Here is a 14,358-nt window from a genome sequence, read left to right as displayed (position 1 = left end):
CTTTTTTTTTTTTTTTTATCACAGTAGCTTTATGGCGTAGCTTCAAGTTGGGTATTGTGATACCCCCAGCCATGTCTCTGTTGCCCAGAATTGCTTTTGCTGTTCTGGGTCTCTTCTGGTTCCAAATGAATTTTTGTATTGTTTTCTCCAGTTCTGTGAATTATATTGTTGGAATTTCAATCTGCGTTGCATTAAATCTATATAGCAGTTATGGAAGTATGGCCACTTTCACTATATTGGTTTTTCCTACTCAGGAACAAGGGATATTTTTCCATTTTCTTATATCATGCTCAATCCCCTTTTTCGGGATGCTGTAGTTTTCAGTGGAGAGGTCTTTTGCTTCCTTTGTTAGATTGATTCCTAGATATTTCATTTTTTGGATGCTATTGTAAAAGGAATTGTTTCCCTACTCTCTTAGTGAGTGTTTTATTTGTATATAAGAAGGCTATTACTTTTGAGTGTTGACCTTATATCTAGCTATTCCACTGAATCTATCCATTAAGTCTAGAAGTCTTTCCATAGAGTTTTTTGGGTCTTCTATGAAAAGTATCATATCATCAGCAAATAGTGACAGTTTCACTTCTTCCTTTCCTATCTTAATTCCTTTTATTTCTTTCTCTTTTCTAATTGCTGTGGCTAATGTTTCCAAAACTATATTGAACAAGAGTGGTGATAATGGGCATCCTTGTCTTGTTCCTGCTTGTAGCATGGAAGTTTTCAGTTTTTGACCATTTAGTATGATGCTGGCTGTTGGCTTTTCATAGATAGCCTTAGTCAGGTTGAGATAAAGACCTTCTATTCCAATATTCTGTGGGATTTTTATCATGAATGGGTGTTGGATTTTGTCAAATGACTTTTCTGCAACTATTGAGATGATTATATGCTTTTTGTCCTTGACTCTATTCATATAGTGTATTACATTTATCGGTTTATGAATATTGAACCATCCTTGCATCCCTGGAATAAATTTGACTTGGTTAGGGTGTATGATCTTGATGCCCCTCTGTATTCTGTTTGCCAGTATCTTGTTGAGGATTTTTGCATCTATGGTCATTAGGGAGATTGGCCTGCAGTTGTTTTCTTGGGTTGGGTCTTACCCTACTTTTGGAATCAAAGTAACACTTGCTTCCAGGAATTAATTTGGAAGCATTGCTTACCTTTCAATTTTCTTGATGAGTTTAAAGAGTAATGGCATTATTTCTACTTGAGATATCTTGTACAATTCAACTGTGAAGCCATCAGGACCTGGACCTTTTTTGTTGGTATATATTTTATTACATTTTCAATTTCACTCATTGTAATTGGGGTGTTTAGAATTTCTATATCTTCTTCATTTAACTTTGGCAATTCATATGTATCTAGGAATCTGTCCATTTCTTCTGTGTTTTCAATTTTATTAGAGTACAGTTTCTCCAAGTAGGTTTTGCTGATCCTGTGGATTTCTGCTAGCTCTGTTGTGACTTTCACTTTTTTGTTCTCAATTCCAAGGATTTGAGCCTTTTCATTCTTTTTTTTTTTGATAAGATTGGTTAACAGTTCATTGATTTTATTTATTCTTTCAAAAAAACCAACTTTTTGATGCATTAATTTTTTGTACCATTCTCTTAGTCTCTATTGCATTGATTCTGATCTTTATAATTTACTCTCGTGTGAGCTTTGGGTTTGTTATTTTCTTCTTTTTCTAGGAGTTTGAGGTTCTGCATTTGGTTATTTATCTGAATTCTCTCAGTTTTTCTAATATGGACATTCACTGCTCTGAATTTCCCGCACAGAACTGCTTTCGTTGTTTCCCATAGATTCCTGTATGTTGCACTGGCATTATCATTTACTTGCAGAAACTGTCTAATTTCTTCTTGAATGCCCTCTGTGACACTTTGGTTGTTCAGGAGGGTGTTATTCAATTTCCAGGTGTTTGTGGGAGCTGTGAAGTTTCTCATGTTGTTGATCTCAAATTTTATTCCACTATGGTCTGATAATATATAGGGGGTAATTTCGATTCTTTTACATTGAATTAGACATGTCCTATGAGCTAGCATGTGGTCTATTCTGGAGAATGTGCAGCTGAAAAGAATGTATTCTGATTTTGTGGGGTAGAACACTCTGTAAATATCTATTAAGTCCATTTGTTCAATAGCTTGGTTCAGTTCTTGAATTTAGTTGTAAATTTTTTGTCTAGATCTGTCTATTTGTGATAGTGGGGTATTGAGGTTCCCCACTAAAATTGTATTAGTGTTTATTTGATTTTTCATGTCCATTAATATTTGTTTTGGACAGTTGGGGGCATTCATATTTGGTGCATATATATTTAGACTTGTCATCTCTTCTTATTGAAACGTTCCCTTCACAAGGATTTAGTGACCATCTTTGTCTCTCTTAATTAGTTTTGGATTAAAATCTATTTGTCTGCAAATAAGATTGCTACCCCTGCTTTTTTCTGTGTTCCTGTCGCATGGAGTGCCATTTTCTATAATTTTACTTTAAGTTTATGAATTTTTTTTGAGTTAGCTGTGTTTCATGTATACAGCATACTGCTGGATTTTGCTTCTTAATCCATTCCATCAGTCTACTTCTTTTTATTGGTGAATTGAGGCCATTAACATTTATAGTTATAACTGATAGATATTGCCTCATCATTGTCATGATGTTTTATTGCTGTTAGCTCTTATTTCTTTTTCCCCCTTTCCCTTTAGTTTCTTACCTTGCCTTGTGGCTTCGCTCTGTTGAGCCTCATGGAGTTGTGACCTTTGTTCCCTTTTTCTAGGATATTGCTTAGAATTGTTTGGAGTGTTGGTTTGATGTTCCTGAAATTTCTCATGTGTTCCTTGTCATGAAAGTATCTAATTTCCCCATCAATTTTGAAAGATAATTTTGCAAGATACAACAGTCTAGGTGTGAAGTTATTTTCTTTTAGGGCTCAAAATGCTTGACTCCAGGCTCTCCTTGAGCTGAAGTTTTGTGTTGAGAAGTCGGCCATGATTCTGATGAGCTTTCCTTTATAGATGATTCACTTCTTTTCTCCAACTTCCTGTAGGATTCAGTTCTTCTGTTGGGTTTCTGGGATCTTGACTACTATATATCTATGTGTAGATTTTTTTGAACATGGCTAGGTGAATTTCAATATGCCTCACTTATCTGTATGTCCAGTTCTCCACCTCTGTCTGGGAAGTTTTCTACTATTACATCTGTGAACATTTATTTAATGTCAATTGTACTGTCTCTTGGTTTTGTTGTGGACTCTTATCAGTCTTATGTTATCCTTCTTTGCATCATCTAGCAGCTGCTGAATTGATTTCTCATGGTCCCTTACTATTTTTAAGAAATCTCTGTTTTCATGGTCCTTCACCATAATCCTGTCTTCTATATCTGATATTCTATCTTCAGATTCTCTTAATCTGCTCTGCATGCTTTCAAAGGAGTTTTTAATCTCCTGAATATCTATTTGAATATGTTTCACAGATTCCATTTCTTTGTTATCTTGGATGATAATGGTTCCCATTTCTTTCTTATGCTGGACATTCATGGCTTCCAGCATGAATTTGAGCTCATCTATTTTTTTTTATTAGTTTCCTTCTAGAGCCTCTAATCATGTCTTTCACTCTGCTCACCATCTCTGTAGTTATCTTGGAGATTATTTCTCCTTTGAATTTTTCTAGAGTCTCATTCATCTGTTTTGTTACTTCCTGTGCTATCAGTTCAGGGTGTCCTGGTGGTTGATTATCAGACTTTTCCACCTCATTTCCCCCAGAATTTGCCTTTTGTGGGGTGGAACTCTGAGTTTATGACTTGCTTAAATGTCTTCTCATTTTTGTTTTTGGTACTGTCCTTGGTTTAGTTCCTGGGTTGATATTTTGAAGTTGCTTATTGTAAGTATCTTTGTTGATGTATTTAGACCCCTTATGGAATGATTGCTTCTAAGAGGTGTCTTCCTGCTACAGCTGATCTTTAGGTTTTGAGTCTCTAATGGCTCTTATTATACCAGGAAGGACAATTGATTAGTTAATCACAACACCTTACCCCATGTGATACAATCAGCAACACCATAGCATCAAATACATCATTAGAGAATGACAATTTGTAGTAGTTATTAATCTATCCCCTTTAAAAATGAAGGGCCTCCTTCAGGTTATGTCTCTCCCCTCACATTAAACAACATGGGCAGCAGTGTGCAGTTATAAGTCAATAAGTCTCAGTAAACTAGTCCCAGACCCATGAGATTCAGGCAGATTTTTGGCTGCAAGTCCCAAGTTGAGCTCCCTGTCCTCCTGCAGGCTAGCACTCTGCAAGGTTTTATTGCAGGTTTCAGCTGCCTTTCCCCTGAAGAAATTCCAGGTTCCAATGGGAGCTGATGACCTCTCCAACTTACCAAGCACTTTGGTCTGGTGTGCCTTTATTGCAGAGAGTCTCTTCACTTTTCCAGTGGGCTTTTTTCATCATGGAGCCTGTGAGAGTCCCTCTCTGTGCTGTTCACTTCTGCAGCTCAGGACTATGGCTTTTATGTACCCCTGTGCCTCTGTAGTGTGGAACCAAGAAGCTGCACAGCTAGATGGCCAGAGGTGTGGGGATGCTATTATTGGAGGTGCATGCATGGTCAAGCTGGGGCTGTTTGGCATGCCTGGGAGGTCCTCCTCACCCTGTCTTGGTCACAAGCCTATCTTGGTGGCAAGCTTGTGGAACAAGCCAGAGGAAGCAGGTTCCAGTCAGGCCACAACCACTCGGCCACACTCAGCCCCACTTGGCCCTGCTCAGCCAAGCTGGGCCTGTTGGGCATGCCCAGGGGTTCCTCCCCACCCTGTCTTAGTAACAAGCCTGTCTTGGTCACAAGCCTGTCTTGGTCATAAGCTGGTGGAACAAGCTGGAGAAAGCAAGTTCCAGTCAAGCTGAAACTGCTCAACCCACTTGGCCATGCTCAGTCTCTCTTGTCCAGGCTGGGGCTGCCAAAAGATATCTTATAAAACTTTGAAGATTATCAAAATTGATAATACTACAAACCTTGAATTTACCTTCATTTTATACATTAATGAAAGAGATTATATAGAGAGCACCCAGAATCTATTTACTCTTTTTTCAATGCAGTTGTATAAACTATAAATCAACTGAGGTCACAATGCTGAGTCTGGGTGACATTAAAACCTACTCTGTTACTGAAAAAATTAAAATGCTGTTTTCTTGGTCACTAAACATCTTCATTTTTCCTAACCATGAGAATATCTTAAGAGACACCTTAGGAATATATTTAAACACTTTCCAGTTTCTTGAGTAGGAATGAAATAGAGAATATTAGACACTTTTCCTTTTCAGATTCTGTGTTCTTGGTCTTCTACCATTGTTCACCTGAGTATTTTGAGGTGGCTGTGCATGAAAGGAAGTGAATAACAAAGGAACTTATACTGGAAGAGTTCTAGGATAATTGGGTTTAATAGAACTGAAAACTACTGCTGCACATTTTAGAACTCAAATCTGAATTCTTTACATGTGAATACAATGAAGTCCAAATGTGTTCAGAATGTTGGGGGATTCCTTTTTACAACCATTTTTCTTTTTCAAAAAGCATCAAAACTACATAGAAACACAAAATCTTATGAGTGTCTCAGAATTGTATTTCTGGTTGTGATGTTTGGGAAAACTTCTCATCCTGGCCATAGTCTCTGGCTTCCAACTCCACAACATGTGTTCCCTTTCCTCTCCAGCAGTCCTCTGGTGACATCTGTTTCATTTTTACCATGGTTCTGAAAATGATTGTGGACATCCAGCTTCACTTTGGAGTCATCTGCTCTGTATGTTGCTTGACACAGATGCATAATTTTATCGATTTTGATTGTTGAAATGACATGCATGTGATGGTGATTGCCTTTGACAGGTGTATGGCCATTTCTCACCGCTCGCATTACCCTTTCAATGTGAACATTTGCCTGAATTGCTTTTTGTGTTGAGTTCTTTTTTATTCACCTTTGGTATTCCAAGCTCCACAATTTAATTTCCTTACAGTGTCACTATTTAAATGATAAGTAAATTGCTCGTTCTTTGTTATGCTTTTCTGAAGTTCTTAAATTCACCTGACTTGCTTGATGTCTTCAATTATCACATAGACTTGAGTTTGCTGGAGCCATACTTTTTTTCCTTTTAAACCATCTCTTACTCTTACTATGAAGCTATTTTTTTTTTAATATTCTGAAATCCATCACTGGGAATTTTAAACCTTCCTTACCATGATGAAAGTGTTCACCTGTCTGATTTTGTTTATTTTATGTAATGACGTTGGAGTTTCTGCATTGCATTAATCTATAAATGAGGTTTTGATTTCATCGACCTATAATGTGGTCTTTTCTACGCTGAGTCACTTCATCTCCAACCTGAGTGAAAATAATGCTATAATGCCCTGTTTACAGACTCTGTTTCTGTTCTAGTGGGCAGGGAAATGGGGAAAAAATAAGAACCAAGACATAACATGTAAAGGTAAAACTACCAAATGACGAATGTCATCATAATGTATACCTAATGTGTACCAAGAAACTTAATATTTTTAAATGCCCTAAACAGGTGCTCCTTTATGCAAGTCAAATTCAGTACATGTGACATCCACTTAAATGAAGATTGGGAAAAATAGCAAAATTAAATATAAAGATCCACAAATTTTGCCTCCTTGATCATATTATTTTGTCAGAATAATAGTGTGAGTTCAACATCATGGTTCATTGTAGAATGATAGCTTCAAGGGGTATGTAGGTAAAGAATAGTTTTAACAATGGATACAAATTTTCAGTTTTTGAACATTAAAAATATTCAAAGGGGAAGGGGAACTGGGGAGGATGGGGGAGGGAAAGACAAGAAGGGAAAGAAAAAATGAGAAAAGAAGAAAACATGCAAACAACACTTTTGTATGAAGGGAGGGAAGGGGAATGAGAAAATTAAGAATAAAGATATATCATGTACTGGTATGAATTCCCAATTATGAATGTAATTATATTGTATACTAATATGTAGCAATAAATTTAATGAATGAAAAATTCTGGAGATTGATGTTAGTAATGCTGTTACAACATGTAAGCAATGGCATGTAATTAATGGTACTCAAGTGTGTACTTAACATAGTTAACAGGTAAGTTTCCATTGTGTATCTTTTATCATGGAAAAAATGGAAAGAAAGAGTACATAGATCTTTTTTAAAAGGTAGAAATCTAATAAGTGAATAAAACACACAAAAGTCTTACTAACTATGGTGAAACATTAAATATACTTGTAGATATTATTTTTCCTTTTGTCTCATTTCTTCTTCAGTCTTATGAAGTTCCTAGAGATTGGACAACAGGTAATAATTTGAATAATTATGAGCTCAGAGCATTGTGCTCCATGATCATGTAATAATTAATCATAAGCCTGTCACTCCAGCACTTCATTTAATTATTGAAATATAGTTGGCTTCATATCTGTGCTTTCTATTCCATTGATGGCTGTATCAAGTAGCTCTTATCTAACTTTTCAATCATATAAACCCTGAAACCTGTAACTGAGATATCAATGCTCACCAAGCTTGTAAGGCTTGTCTTGAGATCTGTATTCATTGGTCATGACACAGCAGAAAAGTGGCATAAACCAGTAATGGCAGAGGGAGGCCATAGATATGCAAAAGACTCTGAGTTATAGGTAGCTCATCTATAGTACAAACATGACTGCTTTGATAGCCAAATGGGGAGATTGTAATATTCAATGTTGCACTATAATAGCTTTGAAGTGTAATCTCTTGATTATAGTGAATATACTGCAAAACACATTTAAAATTTGCTTTTCATGCTCTTTGTTTCTACTTCTCATAGATATCTCACAGACAGCAGCAGAAGTAATGTTGAAGGACACAGTGTAAAATGTGTCTCAGAATTCCAACTCAGGTATACTTTGGAGGATCCAGACCTACAATCTATCCTCTTTTTACATTATCATCATCCTGGTTGTCAGCTCTAACTTCCACCTCTACACCCCCATGCACTTCTTTCTCTCCAATTTATCCTGTGATGATGCCTGTTTCATACCCACCATGGTCCCAAAGATGACTGTGGATCATGCCCATAACAGAAGGATTGTTTTCTATATAAGTAACCTGATATAGATTCTTATTTATGTCCTTTCCAGAAGTATGGATGACATGGTTCTGACTGCAATGTCTTATGACAGGCCCCTGATCATCTGACACCCCCTGAATTACCCAGCCATCAAGAAGCCTCACCTCTTTGGATTTTTTTTGTTGTCTATTTTGTTTAGTCATTTAGACTCTCTGCTGCATTATTTTTTGCCATGTAACTTACCTCCTTCAAGGATATGGAGTTATCCAATTGCTTCTGTGATCCTGTACAAGTTCTTAATTATTCCTGTTTTGAAGACTTCACAATAACATGGTCATGTATTTCACTGGTCATATACATTTGGTTTATTTTTTTTTTCCTTCACAGGGATAGTTTTATTATTTCCTCCATTATGAGACTCCCATATTTGGTTGGGAAGTATAAATCTTCTCTACCAAAAGGTCTCACCTTTCACTAGTTTGCTCATTTTATTGAACAAGCATTGCTACATAGCTTGAATCAGTTCTGTCACAATTTCCAAGAAAGGATTTGGTGGCCTCAGTCATTACAGCATGATCACTTCTATTTTGAATCCTTCATCTACACCCCTGAAATAAGAACATTAAACATGACTCAATTAGACAACAGGGCAGTCTAATTTCAGGCCTGCCCCAAGGAATTTAAGTGTAAGGTCATAGGACAAATCCAAAATATTAATGACTCAAAGAGAAAAATAAGGAAGATGACACAAAAAGGAAGTGGACTTCGTGGACAAAGGAAGGAGACCTGGGAGTGGTAGGAGAGGGCATGGCCAGGAGTGAAAGGGGAATTTGAATCACTTGACCTTAGCCAAAAGGCTGAGAAGTGATGAGAATTGGAATCAATTAAAATGTGACATGTATACATGTGCCAATTATCAAAGATGAATATAATTTTATATATTGCAAACATATACAAAAACAAAAGGAGAAAAAGCTAAACATATAAAGTTCTAAATCCTGCATCCATATTATTTTGAAGTAGAATGACTTTAATTTCTCATCATATTTCATAGTGGAATTGTGTTAGCCAGTGTTCAGAGTGAAAACAAATGGAAATGTTTTGAATAATGTGTAGGTGGTTTCAGTTGGGAAGATGAAAAATTTCTAGATGTGGATGTTGGTGATTTACAATATGAATGTAAAAAGGCACTGAATTATAAACTCTCTTTTGCAATTTAAATATGGCATAGTAAAAATGTAAATAAAATCCAAATGAATTACTGAGAAAAAGAAATGCAAGAACTATATAGTAGTTACAAGTTTCCTCCTGAATAGAGAACAAGTCCCCAAACTTTTATGGATATTCATTTTTTCTTCTTCTTCTTCTTTCCCAATTAAAATTGCATTATCCTTAGAGTTTGTAACAAAGTGAATGAATTGGGCTAATTATGACCTCTGTGTATTGAGCCTCCTAGGTAGTATAATAGTCAATGTTAAGCCTGTAGCCCTTTAGGTTGATACCTCTGCTGAATTTGGTTTCAGAGGCATGTCTCCTTTTCCGTGTTTTTTTTGGAGGGGATCAAGAAGCTCCTATCTGAGACTTATGCTTAACAATCCTGAGGACAGAGCCTACATTCATGATCAAAACCCACCCCAGCCACCATTTAGATCAGTAAGTACTGAGGGAAATGAGTAGTGAGGAAGGACTGCCTGGAGATTTGTTTCCTCCTAGTGAGGACAAACATGGTTTGGATAGGCTAATGGGAGGACAAAAAAGTGAAACTTTAAGACATGAAGACTGTGAAGTTTATGACCTTCAATGTGGTGAGGGTTGCTGTAACTTTATATAAATTTTTTTCTTTCTTCTCAGAGTGATTCTACTTTCTATAAATATCTCACGAGCCATAATCCAAAATAGGTCACAAACAACAATTTCCTAGACAGTTCAAAATGTTCATTAAATTGATGATACAGATAATGATTAGAATGAGGAATCTATCCATAATTTTTAATTCATTATTTAGAGACTCATGAAGGCCTGGTGCTGTCATCAGTGTTCTTTTCAAACCAGAGTAAATCTTCTGCACACTCTTTCTAGTTTATAAATGCTTCATTATGGGTTTTTACAAAAAAGTCAAAGGGATATCATTTTTCTTTAATGTGTAATGTCTGAGTAGAGACATAGGGTGTCTGGATGTCACCTTCAAAACTCATCTAGTCATTTTACATCCCTGTCACTGTAGGATGAGATTTCCTTTTCTGTGTGCTCTTTTTTAAGGGGATTTCTGGTAGATTGCTGAGCATACTAGTTGGTAACAACTACTATAAAAATTATAGAGGAACGATTGTGATCTTACAAAAGGATCACAAATAAAAAGCACACATTCATTCAGCATATCCTTCTGTCTTTTTTCCTTTCTAGTGTACCCCTGCAATTGCCCACATCTTTCTCCATTCATGGAATTGGTCCATTCAACTGAAAATGATAGTTAAGATCAGGTCTTGATTTTGTTACTATTCAGAAAATAAGAAAGAGATAAAAATATGTATGCCTGAAATGGATCTGTCCATACATCTTTTCAAACTAATGTATGGTTGGGAAACAATGAAAACCAATTCATGTATACTACCCAATGAAGGATAATGTAATTTTAAATCCTGTTTGTTGATATAGAGATAGCATTTCTGTAAGATGCACCAGGTTGTTAGTATCTCTGAGACTATATTGAGGAAATATTAAACAGATAATGAGTGGTCTTTTGTGTTAATATGTGGTAAAAGCATACAATCAGAGCAAAATTTGGATATTGGTATTCATAGTAATGAAAAAGGTAATCAGTTGTTCACAATATTTTGTCATAGCATGGTGGCATCAACATACTTGATCCTTTCATGTCTGCAGCTTTGTGCCTTTCATTAATGTCCTACTAAACTAGAAACAAAATAAAGTGTAGCTCTCTGGGTCTATGTCATGGCCATGAGACCTATAATTCCATTAAATTGTACTGAAAACTTAAAATTATTTGTTGATCATGGCTGAAAATTTCATGGAGTTAAGACCTATTAATGCATTCATATTATTCCATAGCTCCAATTCCATTTAACAAGGGCATTCGTCATACAGCTCAGTATATATAAAACTCACTCTCTCTCTCTCTCTCTCTCTCTCTCTATATATATATATGTGTGTGTGTGTGTGTGTGTTTAATAGATATACTATATACTATATTACATATTATTATAATATTATATATTTTATTATATTATATGTATAATTTGAGACAGGATCTTCCTAGGCCAGTCTTGAACTCACTGTGTGGCCCATGCAAATCCTCCTGCCTCAACCTAAATGTGCTGGGAGTATACACACATGCCACCACATCTGGCAAAACTCATTATATTTTTAATGCAGGAACCTTCTATTGGAAAATCATCCACAATGTGCAAACTTTTATTAGCTTATATAGAATGAATATTATGACAATAGAAATTATTGTATTTTCATTAAACAATATGAACCTAGAGAGTAGGAAAGAGTCACAAACATATAACATATTGTAGCAGTTCAATTATTCAGAAAAAAATGATTATTTCATGACTCGCAGGCACTGTCTTTTTCACCAGAGCTAGATTATTTTCTGAATCACAGGCACTGTCTCTTCTACCAGAGTTAAATGAAAATAATATTCTCAATGTTAAATGAGATGTTTGTAAAATGATTTTGAAAAGCTTATTTCCATATGAAGCTCTGAGATATTTTTGATTATGTATATAATTTATATATATTATATAATATATATTATACATATTAGATTACAGTTCATAATGACTGAATTTTTAAATGAGATAAATTAATGGCAAAACCAAGTATATATTAATTGCAGGAAGTCAAAGATCTATATTCTACTTAGATTTTCACAGAGATAGTCACTCATATATGTTATGGAGAGGAACAGAAAATATTTGAAATGTTTGTCATCATAATTACCTTACAGATTAACTCATGGCTCTCTCTGAGGTAATGCAATTTATCACAAAAGTCATTTATGGTAGATGTATTTACTTCACAAAGAAAAACAAATATACATGTTGTTATAAATTAGAACATTTCAGGGACAGTATGTGCTATACACTAGATGCACTTTAGGTACTTTACAGGTAAGTCTTTAAAATAGCTTTATGGATACAGTAATCAACAGAGATTTCAGAACAATGAAAGGAATATGTACCCCCATGTTCCTAACAATAGTTCCCCATGGAAACAAGGTGTGTAGAAGAATAGAACCATTCAGACATATCAAGAACCAAAGATTCATAGATTATAGTTCAAATCAATGTCAAATATTGTCTGAATTAAATATTATAAAATTTTACATTGTAATACAGATTGTGTGCGTTAATATTTATAAAAACAGTTAATATTAACATATTAAAGATTCATGCTCTAAATGCCAGGAAATTTATGGCTGCAGTTGTTTCAACTATATTGTAAAGTGAACCACAAAAGCTTCACAGGCAAATATTCTAATCAATCTGGTTTTGATTTTAGACCACGGTATCTGGACATTTTAATATTTTGCCAGGTACACATTGATAAATTGGATAGAAAACTTCTACTATGTGCAATTAAATGATTTTCGAAAGTTTCCATAAAACAGGTGTGCAAAGTAGGTAATTATTGTCACAGTATTTCAACTGATGAAACTACCAGATGTATTACATTATTTTCTGAGCTTCCCTGTTTTGCATCATTTCCATATTATATCATCATAATATCAGACACAACTTTCACTTGTTTTTCATCACATATTGAATGTGGGTTTTTTTGGTACCAGGGATTGAACTTGGGAAACATATTGAATGTTTTATAAATATGAAAAATCAACATTTGATGATCAAATAATAGATCCCTAGCTGTTATTGAATGTTTTATAAATATGAAACATCAACATTTAGTGATCAAATAATAGATCCCTAGCTGTTTTAGTGAATTTATTAAAATTCTGAATATCAGAATATTGGACCCTGATTTTGATAGAAATAAGGTAAATTAGGATACTTCTTAGTTTCCTGCAGAATGATTATTTCTAAAGAAGGAAAGCTATTACTTATTCTCAATTTTTATTAAACAATGGGCAGTATTTTAATGTGATCATGAACTTCTTGTCTCCAATATACTTGGTCTTCTAACATTGCTCACTGGACTGTGTAGAAAACAGGTGAATAATAAAAATTAATAGTGGAAGATTTAAAAAAATAAGTTTAGTAGAACTCAGATATATTAATAAAATTATGTGGAATGCAAGAGTAAATTCTTGTGACTATGGGAGTACAAAACATATAAAGTGCTAAATATTTGTGTTTTTTTCTATATTTTTTCTCTTTAACAAGGTGTCCAGACAATATAGATGCACAGAATCTAACAGCTGTGTTAGAATTCCATCTCATGAAAGTCTCAGAGGATCCAGACCTGCAGCCCATCCTTTTTGGACTGTTCCTGGCCATGTACCTGGTCACAGTGCTTGGAAACCTGCTCATCATCCTGGCTGTCAGCTCTGACTCCCACCTCCACACCCCCATGAACTTCTTCCTCTCCAATCTGTCTTTTGTGGACATCTGTTTTAGCTCCACCACACTCCCAAAGACTATTGTGGATATCATAACTCAGAGAGTAGTCATCTCTTACGTGGACTGCCTGACACAGATGTTTCTGCTTATTCTTTTTGGATGTATGGATGGCATGCTTTTGACTGTGATGGTTTGTGGCCATCTGTCACCCCTTGCGTTACCCAGCCTTTATGAGCCCTCACAACTGCATCCTCCTTGTTTTTGCATGTGTTTTGTTAAGCCTTTTGGACTTACAGCTTCATACTTTGATTGTCTTAAAGTTCATTTACTTCAAGAATGTTTCAGTTTCCAGCTTCTGCTGTGAACCTGCTCAAATTCTTAATCTAGACTGTAGTGAAAACTTCAACAAAAATATAATTACATATTTTGTTTGTGCCATATTTGGATTTTTTCCTATCTTGATAATACTATTCTCTTATTATAAAATTATTTCCTCCATCCTGAGAGTTCCATCATCAGGAGGGAAGTATAAAGCCTTCTCCACTTGTGGGTCTCACCTGTCAGTTGTTTGTTTATTTTATGGCACAAGCATTGGGATGTACCTTGGATCAGCCATAGTGCATTCTCCTAGAAAGAGTTTGGTTTCCTCACTGATGTTCACAATTGTGACTCCTATGATGAATCCCTTCATCTATAGCCTGAGGAACAGGGACATTAAAGATGCCCTGTGGAAGCTTCATAGAAGAAAAGTCTAG

General features: G+C 35.3%; 1 pseudogene; it reads left to right on the top strand.

Annotated features, from left to right (window-relative positions):
* Positions 1-8,796: 8,796 nt before the first annotated feature.
* LOC106008249 (olfactory receptor 7E178-like) lies at positions 8,797-14,358 on the top strand (annotated as a pseudogene).

The sequence above is a fragment of the Heterocephalus glaber genome, unplaced genomic scaffold (assembly GCF_053883595.1).
Source record: "Heterocephalus glaber isolate CG9 unplaced genomic scaffold, H.glaber_assembly_v1.0 deba00001532, whole genome shotgun sequence".
Taxonomy (NCBI): Eukaryota; Metazoa; Chordata; class Mammalia; order Rodentia; family Bathyergidae; genus Heterocephalus; species Heterocephalus glaber.
This window is presented reverse-complemented; position numbering and strand designations above follow the sequence as displayed.